This window comes from Sminthopsis crassicaudata, chromosome 1 (genome assembly GCF_048593235.1).
Source record: "Sminthopsis crassicaudata isolate SCR6 chromosome 1, ASM4859323v1, whole genome shotgun sequence".
Taxonomy (NCBI): domain Eukaryota; kingdom Metazoa; phylum Chordata; class Mammalia; order Dasyuromorphia; family Dasyuridae; genus Sminthopsis; species Sminthopsis crassicaudata.
The window spans coordinates 184,673,830-184,699,705 of record NC_133617.1 but is presented as its reverse complement, the minus strand read 5'-3'; the positions used below and the strand labels follow the sequence as shown (position 1 = coordinate 184,699,705).

Genomic DNA, 25,876 nt, shown 5'->3' with positions numbered 1-25,876 from the left:
ATTCCAAACAGAGAAGTTTGCAGTTGATCCTAGAGGCAAATGGATCCACTGTAATTTGTGAAGTAGGAAGATAATATAATGAGACATATTTTAGGAAAAACACTTTAGTGACTGATAAGAAGACATACTAGAGTGCGGAAAGCCTTGAGGCAGTCAGACCTATGCACAGGCTATTTCTATAATCCAAGTAGGAGTTGATGAGGGCCTGAATCAGATTGGCAATAGTATCAGAAGAGAGGAGGAGGTATATATGAGAGATGTCACAAAGGTAAAATCAACAGGTCATGGGGGCGCATAGAGGGGAGAGGGGAGAGTAGAGAGTGAAGAGTTGAGAATATGAGAAAGTGGGAGGATGGTGTTGCCCTCAATAGTAATAGGAAAATTAGGAGGTATGATGAGAAGAGAGGGTTTGGTGGTGGGGAGTTAATGAGTTAGCTTTTAGAAATGTTGTATTTAAGATATTTACTAAATGCTCAGTTAAAAATGCCTGAAAGGTAATTATAAATGAGGGATTGGAGGTCAGCAGGGAGATTAGGGCAAGCTAGGTAGATTTGAAAATCATTAGCTGTAATTAAATCCATGGGAGTGAATGTTATCACCAAGTGAAGCAGTAGAGATCAGGGCTTCTTAAACTTTTTCTACTTGGGATCCCTTTTCACCCAAGAAAATTTTATATGACCTTGGACATATAGTTATTATAAAATTATAAAAATTATAACATAGGTATTATAGCTTTAACATATTTAACACGTATTGGTCAACCTGCCATCTGGGGGGGAGGAGGAGGGGAAAAATTAGAACAAAAGGTTTGGCAATCGTCAATGTTGTAAAATTACCCATGCATATATCTGGTAAATAAGAACTATTTTAAAAATAGGTATCATAAAATTGTAAAATATAGGTATTATAAAATATAAAAAATAGTATGCAAATCAAGCAATCACTGATAATAATCATAATTTTGCAACCTCCACATTCAATTACTAGACCCCAAGTAGGGTCATGAATCACAGTTTAAGAAGCTGGAATATAGAGGGAGAAGAGGAGAGGATCCAGGACAGGACCCTATGGGACATCGAGAATTAGAGGGTGTGATCTGGAAAAGGATCCAGCAAAGCAAACAGAGAAGGAGCAGCCTGATAGGCAGGAAGAAAGCCAGGAAAAAGTGGTGTTTCAAAAACCTAGAGAGAAAAAAATATCAAGAGAGTGACTCAAAGTGGCAAAGGCTGCTGAGAGTCAAGAAGAATGAGAATTGAAAAAAAGGCCATTGGATATGACAATTAAGAGATCATTGTTAATTTTAGAGAGTAGTTTCAGTGACTTCAGTCAGAAGTCAGCTTGTAAGGCATTAAGAAAAGAGAACATAAAGGTATCTATTGTAGATGATTGTTTCAAGAAGTTTGGTCGCAAAGATCACAAAAGATATAGAACAATAATTAAATGGGAATGGGAGGATTAAAGAGGAATTTTTGAGAATAGGTGAGACATGGACATGTTTGTAGGCAATGAGGAGGGAGTCATTTGATGAGGAAATATTGAAAATAAGTGAAAGATGTGGGAATGGAGAAGATGGGATAGAATGGATCCACAAGAGGTAGTCCTTGACAAGGAGTAAGCCAGCTTTCTGTGTGAGACAGGAGTGAAGAAGGAAACCGTGGCAGAAAACATCTGAGTAACACGAAATGAGGAAGAGAGAAGAGGAAGTTCATGGCAAATGGCCTCAATTTTTTTCTGTAATGTCTGAGGCAAAGTTCTCAGCTGAGACGGTAGGAAGAAAGGAACCCATGGGAAATTTTAGGAGGGATGAAAAGTTAGAAGAGTTCCTGTGGATAGTGGAATAGTGGGTTGGTTAGAGAAGTGCAGAATTCAGATTTGATGCTATATAACGTATGTGTGGGTAGCTAGGTGGTGCAGTGGATACAGCTCCAGAACTAGTCAGGGAGTCATGATGAGTCAGACACAACTGAACACAGCAATGAATGTGTAATATACAGTTATTTGCATGGTTTCTCCTATTCAAATGATAGGAGCTCGTTGAGGTCAGGGACTATATGTACCCTGCACATATTTACAATCTCTATTTGTTGGTATCCACAGTACTTAAGCACAGGGCTGGGACAAGAATGAAACCACTTAGTGGTGCAATCTTGGACTTCGTTTTGAGCTTTCCAGAGGCATTTCCAGCAAGTCATTTAATCCCTCTATCCCTCAGTTTCCTCATGTGTAAAATAAAGATAGCAATAAATAATGGTTTCATCATAATTTCCAGAGTTTTGAGAAAAAATGAAATAATTACAAAGTACTTTGAAAAGTTTAAAGTGCTATGTAAATCGTGGCTAGCTAATAGTAGTGTGGTGGTGGTGATGGCATAGTGGCATTTAAACACCATGAAAATGATGATGTTTAAATAAAAATGCTTTTTGGCTGACTGAAGAGAAGCAGAAAAGAATTAAAAGGAAGCTAGAAGGTAAGAGAAAATATAAAGAGTAGGCAGTTAGTTGATTGTAAATGGACCTGGGGGTGACTAAAAAAAGGGGAAAAAAGGGAATGTGAAAAGTTGGTAGCAGGGTGAATGACCCTAAAACTACGTCTTACTTAGATATTTATAAAATTGCAGTTTGTTGTTATAGTTCAATCCTTTTTCAGTTGTATCTGACTCTTTGTGATCCATTTGAGGTTTTCTCAGCAGAGATACTGGTGTGCATTTGCTATTTCCTTCTCCAATTCACTTGACAGGTAAGGAACTGAGGCAGGGTCACACATGCTAGTAAGTGTGTGAGATTAAATTTGAACTCTGACCCTCCTGACTTGAGTGTTTTTTCTACTACCCAACTTAAAACTAGCCACCTGGCACATAGTAAGCACTTAATAAATACTTATTGATTGGTTACCTTTAAAGATAGGCACCCACAAGCTTGACCATAATATTTCAATTCATAACAAGTATTGTAATGGTTGTGCCCATTTTATGGATAAAGAAATTGAGGTATAATAGTACCAATCAATCATTTATATGGGGCTTTAAGGTTTGCAAAATGTTATATACAGAGTTCTCCTATGTCACAACAATGGTGTGAGATAAGTACTATTATTATACCTAACTTACAGATTAAGCAACCAAGACTCAGATGCAAAGTGATTTGCCTGGGTTCACAGAGTAGGTAAATGTCTGAGTTAAAAATGTAATCTTGGTCTAACTTACAGCTACAGTACTTTTTCTGCTGTGCTGGTTAAGGCCTTTTTTCAGTGACCTTTATCAACTACTTTTTGTTATCGTCTTTTTTTGAGGAGGTAAGTATCCTTATTCAGACCTTCTCTGTGGAGTCTGCCCCATTCATTCACCCAGAAAGCCTTCAGAGACAAAATTCTGAGTAAGGATGATTAGCAAAGTCCTGATTCTTGCAAAGTCATGGGAGGTGAGAGCTAATGTGTTTCCTTGTTCCAGGAAAGGCAGATGTCTCAGATTCCTGCTTTCAAGTTTAATACTATGAGCATGCAGTGTTCTGGTGATGAGTCCTTAAAATTCATGCTTGGAAAGGTCTCCATCAACTCATGCCGATGGCACTTGTGATTAAGGATAAAATCTGTTAGACTAGAGACATTGGAAACATGGAAGACTTTTCATAATCAGTATACACTAGAAAGTTTTCTTAAGCCCACCTGGTAATATTACAATGATAAACAGATATGCAGAAGAAACATTTTGTTCCTATTTTTGGGAAATTGATCATAGCCTATTCTAGTACGGCCTGGGGTTGGGTTAGAGCCCAGAAAAAAAGAGTTTTTTCCCCTAATGTTACCTTTCATTTAGAATTTAAAGCTTTTTTGTTACTTGATCTCTTCATCTTTTTCCAGTTTTATTATTTTTTTAAACACAAAGTTTTCTTCTATAGTATGTGGTAGAGCAATAGAGGACTATTTATCTACCATTCATGATTCTTCATCTCCTATCACCATCACCCAGATCTGGAATAAACTTCTTCCTCAATAATGACTCTTAGGATTTCTGGCTTCCTTGCAGACTCAGCTGAAGCACCACTTCCTCTGAAAAGCCATACAGGGTTCCCATAACCTTTTAATAATTTCTCCTTTAAGGTCATCTTCCATCTCTACTCTTTATTTAACTTAGGCATATTAATTTTATCATATGTACAACTATATGTGTATATGCTGATTTATATAGCAAAAAAAGTTTGTCTTTTGCATGTTATATATGTGTATGTATACTTAACATGTATATATATGTGGGTGGGTGTATATAAATGTGTGTTTATGTATAGCTAGGTGGTACAGTGCATAAAGATCTGTAATCAAGACCTGAATTCAAATTTGACCCTGGGGATGTCAGTTAACCCTGTTTGCCTCAGTTTCCTGATCTATTAAATGGGCTGGAGAAGGAAATGTCAAACCACTGAAACCCCTCTATGGGGGTCACAAGAGTTAGACATGACTGAAAGGACATAACATTATAGATAGATATATCTCTATACATATCTATAAATAGAGATATAGTTTTCCCTTTAGAATGTAAGCTTCTTAAAGACAGAACCATTTTTTCTTTTCCTTTTTTTTTAAATCCCCAACACTTAACACAGTACCTACAATATAATAAACACTTAAAATGCTTGTTGATTAGTAATCTTTAGATAGACATCAACCAGCTTGCCATAATATTTCATTTGCCAGTTAGCTAACAGAAAATTTGTACATAATCCCCAATGGGGTTTTAGTTTTTAAAGTAACTTTTCCAAGAGGGTGTGATGATAAATGTTTAATAACCAGCTTTGGTGGGATAGTACACCTGACATACTTATAAATTTAATCTGCATAGTTAACATATTTTATTACTTTCTTAAATCTAGACAGTCATCAAAACAAAAAATGAAAGATCTTATTTGCAGTGTATAAATGCTAACACTAAATATTTAACAACTGTCTCTCATCAATTTGAGAGGATTCAAACTTGCCTCTGTTTCCACACAATACTAATCTTAAACCACTTTGTAGATTTGGTACACAATTATAATGCTACATGTTCCACTTTCCTCTTGGACAAGATCTGTTAATCTGGGGGGAAAACCGGCTGATGTCACTAGGAATTTTGTATAAGGGGAAAGCAGAAGATAGATTTTTGGTTTTTCAAAAATCAACATGAGCACCTTTTACAGCATATTTACTTTTAAGTTTGTCAAGTTTGCTATAAATCAATTTATGTAAAGAAAGACTAAATATATTGTGCCCTTGCTATTGTTTTGTCTGTGACTTTCCCCCCCAATGCTGTAAAATTCCCAGGTAATTTTTAAGAAGTGCTTAGAGATATCCAGCAGCAGTTACCTATCTCATTTTTTTTCTTATTCAATTGTGTTAAATTTAAATCAAACAAATTTTTATGTGCAGAATTGTTTCCTTAGTTGTCTGAATTTTTTTTTAATTAAAATTTAAAAATTATAATTTTTTTTATGTTTTGTTTCATGTTTAAACCCATTGGTTTGGGATGAATGGAAGGAAGAAAACAAGCATATATTAAGTGCTTCTTATATGCCAGGTACTGTTTCACAATTTATACAAATATCATCTTATTTGGTTCATAACAACCCTGGGTGGTAGGTGTTCCCATTTTATAGCTGAAGAAACTAGGGCAGAGGCTAAGGGTCACAAGGTGATAAGCATCTAAAACGGGACTTCACATGTCCACAACCATTAGACTGCCAAGCTGCATTACACATGTTTTATCAGAAACTCAGCTTCTAGGAGTAAAAATATATTCAGGAATATTCTAGGAGGGAGAAAGGTAATAGCTAAAAAGGCGTCCATCTAGGAACCTAGCCACAGTATAGAATCATAAGACTTTATAGTTGGAAGGTACCTTACTTTGAAAGAGTATTCCACTTCTTTTGCACTCCTACTCTCCCCGCCCCCAATCCAGTGGCAGACCACAGTGTAAGTAACCTGCCTCCTCAAGTCACTCTAGGAAGCTTGTCTGCTTTCCTGCTGGATTCCCTTTCCAGGTATGCCTAAATCAAGAATTGCATTGAATTAAAAAAAAATTTTTTTTCAACCAATCTCAGTACTTTCCATGCATATCATTATCGGATTTTATTCAATAATTCAAAAAAACATTTCACCTTTAAAAACGGTTAAAGATTTGTTTATTCCTATTTAATTTTTTGATTGATTCAGTAGGGACATCTGAGTTTTTGGTTTGTTATTGTTCAGTTACTTCAGACTCTTAATGACCCCATTTAAAATTTTCTTGCCAAAGATACTAAGATGATTTACCATTTCCTTCTCTAGCTCTTTTTACAGATGAGGAAACTGAGGCAGATAGGGTTGAATGACTTGCCTGGGGTCACACAGTAAGTATCTGAGGCCAGATTTATACTCAGATCTTCCTGATTCCAGATGAGACATACCAATTTCCCAGGTTATTGGTAGGTGAATTAATTTGGATGAGGGAGATTTCTCATTCCTTTTAAATAGGTATATGCAAGTAGATACTAGGTCACCCTGGAAAAATCCTAATTAGTAGGTAGAAAACAGGAAAAGCTTCAGGAAAGTATAGTGCTTGAACCAAGTTTAGAAGACCACTGAGAATTTTGAGAGGCAGAAGTGAGGAAGAGGAGAACATTGAAGTCATAGAGGAGAATGATCACAAAAGCAGAGATGCTGGAGGTACAGCCATATGTGCGAGGTACAGAAAGGCCATTTTGGATGGGCTGGAAAGTTTGTGGAGGGGAATTATCTGTAATAAGGCACTAAATAAGAAAGGGCCATGATGTCAAGTGTTTTAAATGTAAACCAAGGGCTTTCTATTTGATCCCAGAGGTAAAAGGGAAGCATTGCAATTTATTGAGTTGGGGGAAAAAGAGTTGGGGAAAGAGGAAGGGATGACATAATGAGAACTGCCCTTTGGGAAACTAATTTTGGCAGCTGTATGGAGGGTGTATTGGAGTAGAAAAAGGCTTTGAGACAAAAAGAAAGCCTTTGAAATAGTTTTTGGTGCTGAGCTACTACCTATCAAGCAATGTGACTTTTTTCTGAGATTCACTTTCCTCATTCAAAAATATAAGGATAATAATACTTGTACTATCTACCTTCCATTGACAGTAAGAAGAAAATTCTTTAATAACCATTGAGCACTAAGCAATCTTCATAATATACACTAGAACAAAGCTTCTGTATGTAGCATAAATCTATCATGGGTTGACCAATTTATTTGTATTTCTTGTGCCTTATCACAGATTACTCTCCTCCACAAATTTTCCAGTCCATCCAAAATGGCCTTCTTTTTGTTCCTTACAATGCCTGGCACACAGTAGGTGCTTCTCCAAGCAGTGTAATGGGGTACAGGAGGTTTGAGAATCAGCAAAATTTTTCCCAACTCCTCTTCCCTATCCCCTAGGAGCTTGTATCTTTCTTTATAGTGTCTATTAATTCCTAAACTTCTTGCCTTTTGTAAATTTAACATCCCATTCTAGCAATTTATTTCATGCCCCTCCTTTTTTCCACTCCCTTTCTCCTACTATTATAATTCCCATTTCATTAGTGCTAAGTTTTAGAAAAATCCATTTGATTGGGCTATCACACTGTCCTCCTGGTGATGCGATATGGTTGTGAATCATGAAACACCACAATTTCTAAATAATCAAAATTGGTGGTGACCAAAAGGGCAATGGAGTAAAAGGGGTAAGTAGAGTGCAACATAGAATGGCGGTTATCCAAGAAGTAGAAATGGCTGATTGGGAAAGGAGGGAGATCTATCAAAAGTGAGAAATGAAGAACAATGCAAGTGTTGCTCCAACATCTGTGAAATGTAAAAAGGACTTTAAGCCATTGAGTAGATTGTCCATGGAGGATATGGACAAGAATAACAGGAGAGGATGGCTCTGTTTGCCATCTGTATTGAGAGAAAGAGTATAGATGTTAATGGGAGCAGGAGTATATTAAAATGTTATACTATTTAGGTCACCTAATTGTTTTTGTAGCTTGCCAACTTCTGGGTGCTAGCTAAAAAAGTCCCTGGAGACAACTTTATCTCTGACTGCTTGTCTTATCAGAGAAGCTGCCCCCTCCCCAAGAACTAACTGCTTACGAAGATTGGTGGGTGACTTGTTTGTTTTTTCTTGCTGGAGACTGAATGGAAAATTCTTATAACATGGACCTTGTGGGAGGCCGCCCATGATCCCAGATATTGGGAAACTAGATAGTGCAGACACTGGAATTCTGTTGTAGATGGATAAGCTCTTTCTGTAGGAATTGGGAAATAGAGTGGTGGGAAAGCAGCCAAAAGGTGTCAATCAAGTGAAGGCCCCCCCTCAAATGAAGAGGAATCCAGGCTGGGTTGGAAGCAGAAATGTTGTATTAGGAGGAAAATCAGACACTAGTGCCAAGGCCCCTATACAAAGGAGCCCATAGCTCCCCATAGAGGTAGGCAGATGTACGCTTTAAAACTATAAAGGGAGGTTCAGGGAGGGGCTGAGGAAAAATGGACAATCTTCTCCAGGAATGGATAGACGCAGAGGCAGCATGAACAGCTGGCCAAGTTCTATTTTCTTCCTTAGCTTTATAGGCTTCGTGAGGAGAGGGATGTATTATCGTCACTTCTCTTCCAAGATGTTGTTCACCCCATGTAGTGAGGTAGTAAGGAGATAGGGTTGGGCCATGAAAGGAAGATAAGGCTGTTCCTCTTTGAACAAAAGCATGGTTAGAAGCCAACATTATATAGAATGAAGTGTCTTACTTGGATGAATATATGGAATTGTCATAACAAGAAACATAATCTCGAAGATATTGAATCTAACTATATCAGACATTTGGAATATCATCCAAACTTCAGGAAACAGCTTTCTTTTTCTAGTGGAAGGGGAACAATCATCATGGCTAATAGATAGAAAGTTGGAAAGACCTTAGAGTGTATAGAGTTCTAGGCAGGTAGGTGGTGCAGCGCTTGATCTGGGGTTAGGAAGATCCTAGCTGAAATTCCTCCTTAGACACTTAATATATCTCCTCACACTTCTACTATTGTAAAAGCCTTCTGGTTAGTCTGCTTGCCATAACTCTTTCTTCACTCTAATCTGTCTGTTTTCCTAAAGCTCATGTCCAACCGTTTCATACAAATACCACTCTCCCTTTCCCCTCCCCCATAAAACTCCAATGGTTCCCTAAAAGATTAGACATTTCTTGTAAATCCTATTTGAAGATGAATAAATAGAAAAGTGAAAAAAATTATGGCATTTCAGCATTTCATCTGATCAGCAAAAATAGAATTGGCAGCTTGGGTTTATGTCCTTCCATAGTTTGGATCCAATTTAACTTTCCAGTTTTCTCTCACATTAATCTCATTTATACTCTCTTCCTTCCAGTCAAACTAGTAAGCTAGCCATTTGACAACTCATCCCTTGTATCTATGTACTTATATAAACTATTCTTGACGTCAGGAACATATTTTCTTCACCTCCAGCTCTCAGAGCCCTCAGAATAGCAAGGATCAGCTTAGGTGCTGCCCCAAATCTTTAACAGAAATAGCTAAGTGAGTTAGTGGATAGAGTGCTGGGCCTGGAGAAAAGAAGATGTGAGTTCAAATCCATTTTTGTCATATCAAAATTTGACTGGGGCCTACATAGTTACTCAGTACTACTGACAAGATGTCTAGCCATGGAACGACTATATTAAAAGTCTATTTAGACAGCTAGGTGGCCGAATAAAGTGCCAGGCCTGGAGTCAGGAAGCCACAAACTCAAATATGGCCTCAGTTATTTTCTAGATGTGTGAGTTTGGGCAAGCCATTTTACCCTGTTTGCCTCTGTTTCCTAACCTATAAATGAGGTGGAAAAGGAAATGGCAAACCACTTCATTACCTTCGCCCCCAAAAATGGGGTCACCAAGATTTGGACACAACTGAATAGCAGCAATTTGATTTGTGTGGACTGAGCACTAGAAGGAAGGTAGTAAGCTGTGGGGAGGAGCCATTTGACCTATAGAATTTTGACCAAGGGTCAAATTTTTTTTTGTTCTTCCTTTACAATATATAAACATAGCTCTGTCTCTACCTCTTTTCATTTTTTTTATATTAGGTAACAGTCATTATAATCAAGTGTTTTTCTTAGCATTACTTTAGTATTAACTATAAAGAAGAAAAGAAATTCAAATGTGCAGCTTCTGAATGGATTTGGCCATTCAAGAATAAACAACTATATTTGTCAGAGTTGTCTCTTTCAAGGGCCTAATTATTAATATATTTTTTGGATTTGATTATCTCTGCTTCTCTCCACTTACCTCTTCTTCCTCAGCTGTGTGTGGATAGTACTCTCCCCCTTTATAATTCATGATTGCAATTGTATTATAATTATGTATTGCATAGTATTACAATTATAATATACAATTACAATTAATTTGTAGTAAAAGAATGAAAAAATCATACAAGAAATTATGGATCCCAGTTACTCAACTGATGGTCATGCAAGGCAGACTTAAAAGGGAGTAATATGTTATTCCTTTTAGAAATGCAGCATGGTGTAATATATAGAAAGCTGATCTCATAGTGCTTAGTTAAGCAGTTTTCACATCATCCTCCCAGATGTCATCCTCAATTCCTCACTTTCTTACCCCTCACATCCATTCTGTTGCCAACATCTATTGATCTCAGATATGCAACATTTAATAATATATATATATATATTCCCCTTATTTCCTTTTTACATGCTCTAGTGCAGGGCCTCCACATCTGACATGTACTCTGATTCTGGGTGATAATGGGTAAGCCATGTAATATCTCAGAGGCCTCAGGAAGCTCTCTAAGAACAGGAATTGCTGATCTGTGCTGGAGGGAGGGAAGAGAGAGAGAGTTTTCAAATAGGGAGTTCCCCAGATTGATGAAATCACAGGTCTGGGCCAAAGGAAAAGAAAAAGTCATTTTTCAAACAGCCTTTTCCTGCTTGGCATCTAAGCTGAGCTGCCTGTTTCATGGGTTTAGTCATCTGAACTTTTACTTCCTCTTGCAAAAAGTTAAATCTAAATCTAACATTTTGGGGTCATAGATTCCTTTGTCAGTCTACTGCAACTTTGGGACCCCTTTTCATAATGTTTCTAAATGCGTAAAATAGGATTACAAAGGAAGCAAATTATATTGAAATTTAATTTTCAAAATGTAAAAAAAAATTCTGTTTCTTAGGTTAAGAAATCCTAAAAGATAAGAGCTGTGTCAAATCAGAAGTATCTTAAAACTCTCATTACAGATTTTACCTCCCAGGTAATGAATTACACATCTATTGGTTTATGGTTTCTTTTTTAGAGTAGGGAAGGAAATCAGCATTTATTAAGTGCCTACAAGATGCCAGGCACTGTGCTAAATGATTTATAAATATTTTCTCAATGAAATCGCAAAACAACCCTGGGAGGTTCAAAGGTCCTTTCTAACCTGTCCTGCCTCCTACCAAATTTCTTACACCTTATATCTACTCCCTACCCACCCTGTACTCTTTGATCTAGTTACACTGGGTTCTTTGCTATTCCTAGCATAAGACACTTCATCTTAGCTCAGAGGATTTTCTCTGGCCTTCCTCCATATCTAGAATGCTCTTCCTTCCTCCTCATCTCTACCTCCTTCAAAGTCCCAGTTGAAATCTCACTTTCCACAGGAAGCCTTTCACAACCCTTCTTAATTCTAGAGCCTTCCCTCTGTCAATTGTTATCCTTTCAGTTCTTAAGCATGAGTTAAATCAAAGAAGCATTTATTAAGCACCTACAATGTGAGAGGTACTCTGCTAAGCTGCAAGGATACAAAACAGAGGCAAATCATAGTTCCTGGCCTTAAGAACTGACAATCCAAGGGAGAGACAAGCAAACAAATATGTAGGATCAAAAATGAAATAATTCAGGAAAGGCACTAGAATTGAGAGGGGTTGGGAAAAGTACTCTATAGAGGATGGAATTATAGCTGGGAAATATAGTTAAAGAAAGATTGAGGGGCCATGAGGTGGAGATAAGAAGGGAAAGCATTGCAAGTGGGGGGCCCTCCAGAAGAACTGCCCAGAGCCAAAAGGGGGAATATCTTGCTCCAGAAACTCAGCAAGAAGTCTAGTGTCATTGCTCTGAAGAGTCATGAGTGTAAGAAGCAGGATATGAAGGGCTTTGAACACCAGAGGGTTTTACATGTAATCCTGGAGGTAATTGAGGAGTCATTGGAGTTTATTGGGTGGGAGTGTGACACGATTGATTCTGTAGTTTAGGAAATTCACTTAGTTGTCTGAATGGAAAGAGTATTGAAGTGGGGAAAGTGTCTTGAGGAAGACATATCCATCAGCATGATATTAGAGACATGGAAGCCCTGCATTAGAGTGATGGCATGTAAAAGAAAATAAAGGGATATACATATTTTTTAATGTGGTAAAGGTGAAATCAATAGATACTGGCAACAGAGTAGATATGAGGCTGAGAAAGTGAGGAATTGAGGATGGCAATTGGGAGGACAATGTAAAATCTGGACAGTCTACTAGTGCCATGCCAGGAAACTGAGTCTTTTGTATCTAAATTCTCACAAGAAGGTTCTGAGTATCACCTGGAAAAATAATGTACTGGACACTGTTATACTTTTTCAAACTAAACTGCTAGGCATTCAAACTTTACTGCAGAGAATGCATTGCTAATGGTCTGTCCGTGTTGTTCAAATACCAAAGGAACGCTTGCCAAAAAAATTCACTAGTTTCCTCTGATCACCATAAAATATGATACAAGGATGCTCAAGGTCTCTCTAAAGAACTTTTGAATTGATTTCTTGACATAGGAGACACATGCCTTCATCAGAAAAGATGCTGTGCTCTATTTACAAAGTGAAATTGAAATAGATCAAAGGAAACTCAAGATGCTCAGATTTAGAGAATCTACCCCAAATGTTCATATGGACTATTTATGCCCAACCTGTGAAAATATTCTGAGTTCATATTGATGTGATCAGCCATAATCGGACCTTAATTCTAACAAGTGCTGTCAGTTTGGTCCTCTTCGAGAACAAAGGAACCACCAACCAAATTTAGGAATTTAGGAGATTGGGAGGGAGCCTGTTGGGAGAAAATTTTGGACATGTTGACATCCAATTGGAGATATCTTCTAGGTAATTGGAGATTCAAGATTGAAGGTCAACCAAGAGTTAGGGCAGAATAGATTTTCAAATCAGCAGTATGGGAATGGTAAATAAGTCTATGAAAGCTGATGAGACCACCCTGAGAAGTAGTATAGAGGGAGAAGAGAAGAGACACAGGACAGAAAACCCTGTGGGACATCTATAGTGAGAGGGCGAGATGTGGAGGAGCATCTAGCAAAGAAGACTGAGAAAGGGCAGTCTGTTAGGTAGAGGGAGAATTAAGACAATGGTAGAAAAGTACCATCAAAAAAAAATCATCGATTACACCAAATTAAAAAATTTCTGCACAAACAAAACTAATGCAAACAAGATTAGAAGGGAAGTAACAAATTGGGAAAACATTTTTACAGGTAAAGGTTCTAATAAAGGCCTCATCTCCAAAATATACAGAGAATTTACTTTAATTTATAAGAAATCAAGCCATTCTCCAATTGATAAATGATCAAAGGATATGAACAGACAATTTTCAGATGATGAAATTTAAACTATTTCCACTCATATGAAAGAGTGTTCCAAATCACTATTGATCAGAGAAATGCAAATTAAGACAACTCTGAGATATCATTACACACATGTCAGATTGGCTAAGATGACAGGAACAAATAATGATTAATGTTGGAGGGGCTGTGGGAAAACTGGGACACTGATGCATTGTTGGTGGAGTTGTGAAAGAATCCAACCATTCTGGAGAGCAATCTGGCACTATGCCCAAAAAGTTATCAAAATGTGCATACCCTTTGATCCAGCAGTGCTACTACTGGGCTTATATCCCAAGGAAATACTAAAGAAGGGAAAGAGACCTGTATGTGCCAAAATGTTTGTGGCAGCCCTTTTTGTAGTGGCTAGAAACTGGAAAATGAATGGATGCCCATCAATTGGAGAATGGTTGGGTAAATTATGGTATATGAATGTTATGGAATATTATTGTTATGTAAGAAATGACCAACAGGAGGAATACAGAGAGGCTTGGAGAGACTTACATCAACTGATGCTGAGTGAAATGAGCAGAACTAGGAGATCATTATACACTTCAACAATGATATTGTATGAGGATGTATTTTGATGGAAGTGGATATCTTCAACATAGAGAAGATCTAATCCAATTCCAATTGATCAATGATGGACAGAATCAGCTACACCCAGAAAAGGAACACTGGGAAATGAGTATAAACTGTGAGCATTTTTTTTGTTTTTCTTCCCAGATTATTTTTACCTTCCGAATACAATTCTTCCTTTGCAACAACAACAACAAAATTCGGTTCTGCACATATATATTGTACCTAGGATATACTATAAGATATTTAATATGTATGGGAATGCCTGCCATCTAGGGGAGGAAGTGGAGGGAAGGAGGGGAAAAATTCGGAACAGAAGGGAGTACAAGGGACAATGTTGTAGCAAAAAAAAAAATTACCTATGCATATGTACTGTCAAAAAAATGTTATAATTATAAAAATTAATAAAAAATTGGAGAGAAAAAAACAATATGTAAAGCAAAATATTCTACCAGAAAAAGAAAAAAGAAAATCATCAACAGTGTCAAAGGCTGCAGAGAGGGTGATTCCAAGGAAAATAAAAATTGAGTAAAAACCAGTGGTAAAAAGTCACTGCTAACTTTGGAGATCAAAGTTTTGGTGGAATGATGAAGTCAGAAGCCAGATTGTAAAGAGTTCAGACAAAAGTGAAAGGAGAGAAATGGGAGCATCTGTTGTTTAAGGCCTTTTCTAATTTAATCACAAAAGGCAAATGAAATATGGGACAATAGTTGATGAGTATAGATGGATGCAATAGGGATTTTTTTGAGATTGGAGGAGATATGACATGTTTGAAGTCATTAGGGAAAGAATTAGTAGACAGGGAAAGATTAAAAGTAAATAATGCAGTGTGTATTGCTATATATAAACATATAAGCTTTTATATACTTTACTTGAACATATACTTTATATGTTCAAATAAAAGCTTATATATATATATATGCATTTTATAAAAATATAATTTACATATAACTTCTCCAAATTATATGTAAGATAATTTGTGTATATTATGTTTATAATGCATACATATTACATGTTACATGTATTATGTATTACATATATGCACATATTACAAAATCCAGAAAAAGGCAATTAAACTCAGTCAGTAGAGATTTGTTGAGTACCTGCTGTGTGCTCAGTACTGTGAAAACTACTGGAAACAAAATGGAATTTCGTCTAGGTATTAAAGAAAGTTAGCAAAAGTGAGTGAAACCAAAAAGTAGAAATGAGGAGAAAGAGAATTTTAAGCATAGGAGACAGCCAATGAAAATTCTCAAAACTGAGAGATGAAATGTCTTGGTGAATGGTAAGGAGGCCAATGTCGTGGGGAGTGAGGAAGGAGAATTTTAATTTGGAAGAAAATCAGAAACCTAGGGGACAGATTGTTAAGGGCTTGGAAAATGGAATTCACAAATGATTCAAAAATACTCTTGTTGATAATAATTAATGGAAATATGATGAGGTTCTTAATAGTGGTCTTCGGATGAATATAGAAAGATTACTTTAAGGGAGGTCGATGATGACCAACTGCTGTTCAGTTGCACTTAGGACAGAGCTTTAAGAAATGAGCTTAAATTGCACTAGGAGAGATTTGGGTCAGACGTGAGATTTCACTCATATTCATCAGTGGAACAGATTACTATGGGAGGTGGTAAAATCTTCTTTATTGGATATCATTGTTATACAGAGAACCATCTGCCCTGGTTGATTTAGAGGCAGTTTGCCTAGACACAGTGGAGCATATAGAATATACAATTTTGGGATCTTTTCTAGCCAGTTGAAAAACCTACTTATCTTTACTTATTATTCATTCTTCATATAAAATAATGGCATTACTGACCCACCAATAAATAGGGTATGGATTCTGTGTTGCTTTTCTGGTAGTGGTGATAGATTTGTATTAATCCATCCACATTCTCTCCCCTGGTCCTTCTTGTGACAAAGGCATGCATTCATGAGACAGCTGGTTGGGATTAGGGTTAGGGCACAGCCTGTAGCCAAGGAAAAGAACAGAGCTCACAAACTGGTGTATGTGGGGATAAGCCGTATGGGATTCAGAATGAAATGAAATAACTTTGAGGGCATTTGTTAGAGAAGTGCCTTGTGGACTTATGGTTTCAGGCTCAGTGCTTTTTTTCTTCTCTGCCAATATTGTTCTTTACAAAGTCTGCCAGTAGGAAAACTGCCTATTTCTAGGCTGTAATCATCTTTATTTACACAGGGCACATCATATGTTTTCTAATGCCTGTTGTACAGATAATCTTGCAGCTGAATGGAAACTCCATTATGTGAGTCCACCAGTACATATATGATGAACATCCCCTGCACATGGACACCAAAACTGGCCCAAAATGGACAGGTGGCAAAGAATGGTATGGATTACATGTGGGAAATTACAGAGAACTTTCAATGACCCCAAGTTTCTCTCCATAAAACCAAAAATCCCTATATTTAATAGCAGTATTTATCTTATGAGTTATATGTTTTCAATTTATAAAATGCTCTCAGTCTCCAAAGAATCAAAATTGTAGGTTACTCCCCCCAAAATGCCTTGTGGACATATTTAAGCTGCACATTACCAATGACTAATTGTATAACTAAAGTAATAGAAAACATATCCTTAAGGAAATGTAGCAAAACTAGGTAGGATGGAATCCAGGGCCTAGAGTCAAAAAGATCTGAGTTCAAGTATAGCTTCACATTCTTAGTAGCTGTAGGAAGCAAGGCCCTTTACCTCTGTTTGCCTCAGTTTTCTCTTCTATAAAGTGGAGCTAATAATAGTACCTAGCTTTCAGAATTGTTGTGAGGATCAAATGAGATAATATTTATAAAGCGATTATTATTATGGAAAAGTTGATGGGTCAGTCCTGCAAATGAAGGATATATAGATGTATAGAAGGATTAGGATGATAACTCAGACTGCATTGATAGCAACCTAATATTAATTTCTAAAGAAAGGATCATTTTGCGTGGGTTTATAGTAGATTTATAAATAGATATAAATAAAACACCAATAAAAAAGCATGCATGATTTCAGTTTAGCCCTTTTAGAGGATATGCTATCATTAATGATCTATTCTTTGAAATACTGAAATATTGGGGGGAAACTTATTCCTCATCTTTGAAGAGCCATATCCTATATGCAAAAAATATGAAGAATTAATATATATGTATTAAATGCCTACCACGTGCCCCTCTCTAGGGACATAAATATGAAATGCAGCTCCTGCCTGTAAAGAACTTATAGTCTAATAGAGGAAGCCAAACACAAAAGGGAGCTAAAAAGATGCCTGGTGTTTGTTTGGTTTAAGTATTTTCTGGCTTAATTTATTGCTTTCCCTTGTTGAACTGGAGAACAATTAGTTTTCAAATTCTAGCTAACTCTAGAACATATATATATATATATACTGTGTATATATATATACTGTGTATATATATATATATACTGTGTATATATATATATACTGTATATGTATATATATATTGTATATGTATATATATATATAGTGTATATGTATATATATATAGTGTATATGTATATATATATAGTGTATATGTATATATATTGTGTATATATAGAATACACACACACACATAAAATTCTGCACTATATGGAAGTGGGGGCAGCTAAGTGGTACAAGAGATAGAATGCTGATTCTGGAGTCAGAAAGTCTCATCTTCATGAGTTCAGATCTCAGACATCAGCTGTATAACCCTAGACAAGTCATGTAACCCTGTTTGTCTCAGTTTCCTCATCTATAAAATGCTCTGGAGAAGGAAATAAATAGCAAACCACTCCAGTATCTCTGCCAAGCAAACCTCAGATGGGATGACAGAGAGTTGGACACCACTGAAGAACAACTGAACACATAGAAGTAAGGGTGATAATAAGGCTATTTTATATCTGCTACAACTGGTGATCTCTAAAATCTCTTTCTATTATTGAAATCTAACTTTGTAACTAGATATTATGTTCAAAGATATATAAATAATAGACAAGGACACTGATGTAAAACATTCCTGCTGCTCCACTCTTGGGTAGGTCAGTAGAACTCAATATTTCAAATCCAACCTCAGACACTGTAAGCAAGGTGACCTTGAGCAAAGTCACTTCACCTGTTTGCCTCAATTTCCTTACCTGTAAAATGGGCATAATACCCCTAGGGTTGTTGTGAGCATAAAAGGAATAATAATTGCAAAGTAGCCGGCACATAGTAAGCACTAAATCAATGTTAGCTATTATTATTATTATTTCAAATCATGTAAAATAATAGTGTCAAATTGAAGAGGGGGAGGAGAGAATCAGACTAATCAGTACATACTCCTTGTGGGGAGTATGTTGACTTAGTTTTAAAATGCAATGTTATCTATGTTTTATTGTATTTTTTATTTATTTTGTCAAACATTTCAATCTGGCTCAGGTTTCATTTGGGGGTGTTATCCCTGGAATCTGAAACCTTTGATGTAAAACATTAATACAGTAGTGAGCATGCATTAATCAGAACCTATACTTTAACAAAGTGAAGGAAAAACAGAGCAGATACTATGATTGTATTATTGGTGTGTTTTTAATCTGGAGCACTAAAAAAATGAACTGGACTCGGAGTTGAACAGTTTATGTATAAATCCAGACTCTGCTACTTCTTAATTTTGTAACTTAGACCAGAGTTGTATCTTTTCTAACCTCACTTTCTTGATCAAATAAGATAATACACAGTGATCCAAAAGTCTTATTCAGTTTTAAGCTATTAAAGTATTAAGACTTTTTGAAATACCCTATTTATGTGTTGAAGTCCTATATAAATATTGAAGTCCTATATAAATGTGAACTGTTGTTAAGAACATTTGCACAAATTTCTTCCCTACTACCTGTCCTGAAGGTTGTCTTTCAGATTAAATGAAATAATGTAAGAATCGTGCTTTATAACTTTAAAGACTTAGGTCAGTGCAAGCTATTGTTATCCCTTGAAGAACTGACCATGCAAGTATTATCTACATTTGTTATCACTTTTCTTGGAGTGATTCTAGCTCCCAGCACTGTACAGTTAACATGAACCCAGTGTTAAAAGCAACACCCAAGTTGAGACGAACACAAATAGAAGTGAAGAAAACTTATTTTAGGAAAGTACCATAATATGGTATTTCCTCTGTTTTCCATTTTACTTTTTTATTCCATTTCTTTTGCATCATGCGCTGCCCACCGAGGTGAGGTATCATGCTGTTCTGCATTCATTTTGACCAATGAAATTGCATTCACTATCACAAAGGCCCATTTGTTGTTTCCTGCCCAGACAGGGAGAAGCAGGCAGGGGCTGAGCCCACGGAGACTCTACAGTGCCCTGGCCCAGAAACAGAAGCTTTGGTTCTACTGTTGGAGACACATTTCAAGAGCCAAGTTAGAAGAGGATCAGTTTCGACCTCAGATCACCCAGATGATTAATTATGGGCCAAAATTAATCTTCCATAAGGTTTAATCCTGCATAGTTTGCCTTAAATGAATAAGAGTTGGCTTTATTAAATAGGAATACAAGTAGGCCTTGTTCAGATCTCACTAGGCTGCATTTAGGCCATCTGGGGATGGGGCATTCTGCACAGCCAAGGAGCAGGTGTAGTGAGGATTGGGTCACATGGTAGGGATTGGGCTTGCACTGGCTAGGCAGCTAGGTGAAACCCCAGATGTGTGTGCTGGCAAAGGTACAAAGAAAGGAGGGTTCCCCCAAGCTTAGAGTCCCTGGGCTGTGCAGCTGTTTATTTGGCACTTGCTTAGGGCTAACCTGTAGAGTTAAGGATTTAACATGAAAATCCCTTTGGAAAAGTACAGCTCCTTCCAGGCAGAACAGAAAAGAAAGAAATATATTTGCTCCTAATTCTCTAGCAGACAAGTCCTCTGGCATTTTGTAACTGTCCCTTTACATACACACACACAAATATATAAACATTTCGTGTTTGAGGCAATGAAAATTTGCTTTGAAAAGAGGAAAATGATATTCAGAAGTAGTAAGCAACCCTCTTGGAGGCTTAACTTTTTTTTTTGCACTTACATATATATATACCTATCATTTTTTTTTGCATTCAGGGACATAGCCTGAAGAATACATATAAAGTAAGTCAGGAATTCCCTGATCTGCAAGGTGATACAATAGGAGAAAAAGCAGGCCTCAGGCTCAAAAGCAAAAATAAATTAAGAGAAGTCCTCCTGGGTTGCAGGAATTCATTGAGTAAGTCCATCTTAATTTGCAACCCCCTCTTAATTTGCTTCTTTCCCACTAGTGAAGCCATCCACTCTCCTGTGGTTTTCACAGAAAAGAATCACCTCTTTGTTGTTGTTGTTTTTGGAGGTAGTGTTGGGAGTGTTTTATTCTTTTAAATGAATTAAGGAAATTTTCTATTTCAAGGAAAAAGGAAGCTGTTAGTCAAGAATTTGGCATAGGGTCTTAGAGCCCCTTTTAGGCCCATACTCTTCTGTCTCTTGCTATATTATCTGCATTCTTCTCTCAATCTCTCAAAACCTCTTGCACTAGAGAGTCAAATAAACTCATTCACATTAAGGTTTAAATGATTGATTTGGCTCAGTATTTCACTCTCTAGAGGATTTTGCATTTTAACAGGGGAAGAATCATTAGACCAAAGGAAAAAAAATCTATTTCCTGAATTCTATCAGCATTTGATGGGAAAGGATGGTTCCCAATCAAATCCAAACTTCATAAGATTTGTTCTCTGATTAAGATCTAATCAATTCTATTTTATATTCTTTCTTATTTTATGCAATTCTGTCTCACTTAAATCCAATTCCCAGATAAGTCATCTCATGATGTCATTGGTCCTCTTCAAACATGAAGGACCAAAAGCAACAAGCTTTTTCTTAACATTTTCTGTGGTAAGTGCAATGAGAAACACAGTTTCATCATAGAATCATAGTTTAAAGGTGAAAGAGACCTGAGGAGCCATGTAAATTCATATACACATTCCTCCCATCCTCACATCATTTTATAAATGAGGAATTGAGACCCAGAGAAATAATATGACTGGCCAAGGTCTCACACATCATAGTAAATCAGAGAGCAAGGATTCGTTCCAATATTATCTGACTCCAAATCTGGGTCTCTTTTCCCTTTATTCTTATACCTTTCTTGAGATTTCTAGTTAACAAAAATCTCTTCCTTAAGTTTCTCAGCTTAACAAATCTTGAAATACATTTGTTGATCTAGGAAAAGGACATAATGTATAATTTGGCATTAATCTATTTAACTAGCAAATCTTTGGCATTCAAGGTTATCCTATTTGCATCTCTCCCTACTTCACATGGGGATGGAGAGAGGGTTATGGGAAGCACTGGAAAAGGAGTTTTCCCACCAACTCCAAAACTGGCCTTTGCAAATATAGGGAGTTTTCTCATAAAAACTGGAGAGAGCCTTTGGGTTAAGGAAAAGGGTTTTGTTCTGATTTGGCTTTTTTTTCTCCACCAGAAGATTGTTATTTGTCCTTCGTTCTGGAAGAGGACCGTAACATCAGGGAGATGATGCCATGATATCATTGAGTGAGGGAGAGAAATAATCAAGATGGGGAGCAAAGCCACTACAGGGTGACAGGGACTGGAGACCTGCATGACTGGAGCAATTTAGAAATGACAAATTGCAGACCATATCAGTAGATGTAGATGACCAGGGAAAATTCAGGAGGTTGGAAACAAGCATTTCTTAAAGGTTTGATGGTTGCCAGACACTGTACAAGCACATTACAAATATCTCACTTGATTCTTACATCAATCCTGGGATCTAGGTGCTATTATTATCCCCCATTTTCCAATTGAGAAAACTGAGGCAAATAAATCTTGCCCAAGGTCACAGAGTTAGTAAGTGTCTAAGGTTGCATTTGAACTCAAGAATTCTTAATTGAAGGCCCACTGTTCCTCCTAACTGCATAAAGGAGATCCTAATTTTAGGCAATCTTTCAGTGAAGTCTTCAGAACTAGGTATATCAGTTGTTCTTTTTTTTTATTTTTTATTTTTTATTTTTCAGTTGTGTCTGACTCTTTGTGAGCCCATTTGGGGTTTTCTTGGCAAAGATGATGGAGTGGTTTGCCATTTCCTTTTCCAGCTAATTTAAAAGATGAGGGGACAAAGGCAAAAGTGCTTTGCCCAGAATCACCCAGCTTGGAAGTATCTGAGATCAAATTTGAACTCAGGAAGATGAGTCTTGTTTACTCCTGGCCTGCAGTTTTATCGGAGCTGTCCACGTGTATCTTCTTGCTGCAAAAGCAACACAAAGACCATGTTTTTACTTCTAAAGTCATAAGTTTGATGAGATCTGAGTTTGAAACCACTCTGAGGGACAGAAAAGAGACTGTAGTCTCATTTCTGTTTTTATAAAATGTTTACTGTTCCATTGACTCTTCCCTCTTAGCACAAATAGCTATAGAAAATCAAGACCAGAATTAAATTCTGGGGATGAGGTAGGAAGCAAATGAGATAATATAGGTATATCACCATAAAAAATTCCCCATTCCAAACTCAAGTCCATGATCCATAGAGCAGCAAGAAGTACCTTCTCAACTACACAGAACATATTCAAAAGGGAGATAATGTTTAAAAGGGTATATATAACTATAAGTCATGAGTACTTAGGTGGTACAGTATGTTAGAGCATTTTACAGATGAGGAAACTGAGGCAAAGAATCAAAGTTAATTCTCTTTGCCTCAATTTCCTCATCTGTAAAATAAGCTGGAAAAGGTAATAACAAAACACTTCAGTATCTCTTCCAAGAAAACCTCAAATGGGATTATGAAGAGTTGGATGTGAATGAAAAAATGACCTAACAACAAAAAGCCATAAATCAATTTAGCCTTTAGAGATAGGAAACTTCAGCTTACCAGGAGATACTGTTTTCATAGATATCTTCAAAACCAAAAAGATCTCTCATATTTTATTTCAAAGTACACTATCTACTTTATTCAGCAAGTATATACAAAATAACTTGGGTTGTTTTTCTTTCTTAAATGTCCTAGAACTTTATAAAAGGAAATAATAATGAAACAAATTTGTTACCATCTCCTTCTCCTTCTCCCTCTCCCTCTCCCTCTCTCTATCTCTTCCAAAAAAAGCAGGTATTACGGTACTTAACTTAGCTGACTTGTTTTAATAATGCTTTGTCTGACACAGAAATCCAGAACTCAACATCTGTTCCTAATAAAAATCTATAATCAGCAATGCCCATTGCTTTTCAAAACTTATTTTCTTCATCCTCCAACTATGCACAGACCTGGCCAAAGCTTGTTTCTGTTGTCACTAAGACATATTGGCATTGCATTTATTTCAGTTTTTGTTTTTAATCCAGCAATGATTCCAAGTGGAGTCAGTGTCAACTTCTTGGGCAATAGAAGTGGTCCTTCCTTAATTTAATTTAATTATATTTATTTTTAATCTCAAATACATATTTTCATTTTCCTAAAGATTCCCTAAACTAGATTATACATGTGTTTGTTTGTTTTTTTACTGATAACACTGAATCATTTTGGACACTCTTGTTTCTCTCCATAGTCTAAGAAATATTTGATAACAGAAGCAGTTTGCATTGAAGGTCACTTTACAAAGCAGCTACCTTTAGAATACCCTTGCCACAGAGAAAACTCATTTATAAAGAAGGTAGTGTTTATGCAGGGCCCTGAAGGTCAAACAGAATGAAATTCTTCCAGGCCAGGGTAAACGCCTTCATAAATGAAGGCTCTTCACAAGTGTTCCCTTTAGCCTATAGTCCAAAAGTATAGGAAAAAATTGTTAGGAACACTTTATAGATTTTTCCTGCTATGAGAAATAATAATTTCTTTTGAAAATAATGCAAATAAAAGTAATTTATATGAATGTGTATATATTGTATACATGGGGGGGGTGTTAGTCTGGGAAAGGCCTTATTGTCTCCTTTAAACATGACTCTGTAAAACCTTGCATATTTTCTTTTTCTATCATGCAGTGATGTGCAACTTTTCATATTTATGAACCACTTTGAAAGTAAATAACAGATTTTGACTGTGAACTGAAAACTCCTCTTTGTCTTTTCCAAGACTTATCACATTAGATAAGATATGAATGACAAGCACAAGAGGAACGTGGTAATGGTAAGTGAAAGGAGAAACAAGAAATGAAGATTATAAGATGATGAACAACAGAAATACAGTGTTGGCAAACAGTCTCAAGACACTGGAAGTCATTCCATGCCATTCAGAAAGCACTTATCAAGCTCCTATATGAATCAGGCAATGTACTAGATATAGGGATCAAAGGCAAAAATAAAACAACCTTTGCTTTCAAGTTGCTTACATCCTACTGAAATACAGTCATTAATGCATATTTATTAGGAAAGTTTTTTAATTGCGAGAGGTGAGAGAAAAAATAAATATGTATTAGTTGAAAAATAAAATAAAATGTTTTTGAAGAAGTATAGTCATCAGAAACATTCTTTAGGAGGTACTTCAACACCTCAGGAGGGCTACTTCAATATTTGTTTTCAAAGATGCAGGATTTCACTTCTGGGGGTACTCCTCTACTAATACCTTTTTATATCTTAGTAGATAATTTCATGAGTTGCTGTGATTTTTAAAAATTCATTATCTGGTGCCCAATCTTCTGTTAATAATGATCTCTGAAATTATGGAGGCTGGCCCTGTAACAATAACACAGTCTATCACTTAAGTCTTACTCAAAACTTTTCCAGTTTGGTAGGACCTTGTTAGGGCTTGCACTCCACTGACAGAATTCTAGCACTCAAGGTCACCTCCCTCAGTAAAGCATCTGAGTAAGATTTAGTTCAGTATAAAAATCACTCTTTACTCTTCAGAGTTTGGATATCCTTACACAACAAAGAAACTTAAAGCAATAGTCATTTTCAAAGATTAGTACCTGTGGGTTTCCCTGCTTGCAATTGTCAGAGAGTATTTGCAAGACGACAGTAACTATTATCCAGTTATTTAATAGCTCTGAAAATTAGCTATTACCTCTTGAAGGAAAGCATTTTTAATATTTAAAATTATCTCATTTTAGTATAAACTGTGAGCACTGTTTTGTTTTGTTTTGTTTTGTTTTGTTTTTCTTCCCAGATTATTTTTAGCTTCCGAATACAATTCTTCCTTTGCAACAACAACAACAAAATTCGGTTCTGCACATATATATTGTACCTAGGATATACTATAAAATATTTAATATGTATGGGAATGCCTGCCATCTAGGGGAGGGGGTGGAGGGAAGGAGGGGAAAATTCGGAACAGAAGGGAGTTCAATGGATAATGTTGTAAAAAAAATTACTTATGCATATGTACTGTCAAAGAAAATGTTATAATTATAAAAATTAATTTTAAAAATTAAAATAAAATAATCTCATTTTATTGAAAAGTCACATTGGTCATTATTTTGATATATTTTATTGTTGTTATTTGTCTACATGTTTGTCCTTTCAGTACTGGCACACTAACACCCACTATCCCCAAACTAAATCTTCCATTTTTATAGGAAAACAGTCAAAACAAAATTATCTGTTATAGTAACTGCATCTGCCAGTGTATATACAGTATTTTGTCTTTTTAGTTAACATCTCACTGCTCTGTTCTCTAGGCTTGTTACTGGTTTTCCAGTTCCTCAGGGTTCTACTTCCTTTTAGTGATCTAATAAAATAGGCCCTCTTGCTGTTCCTCATAAACAATCCTCTGTTTCTGAT

General features: G+C 36.3%; 1 long non-coding RNA gene across 6 annotated transcripts in view; it reads left to right on the top strand.

Annotated features, from left to right (window-relative positions):
* The window catches only part of LOC141545511 (uncharacterized), a 34,543-nt gene extending 8,995 nt beyond the window's left edge, over positions 1-25,548 (top strand). For 4 of the 6 annotated variants that reach the window (XR_012483043.1, XR_012483051.1, XR_012483054.1 and 1 more), the window contains one exon: positions 19,464-25,548. This is a non-coding gene — a long non-coding RNA (uncharacterized LOC141545511). The remainder of the gene's footprint in view (positions 1-19,463) is intronic. The other 2 variants (XR_012483048.1, XR_012483047.1) reach the window with 2 other exon arrangements.
* The last annotated feature ends 328 nt before the right edge of the window (positions 25,549-25,876 follow it).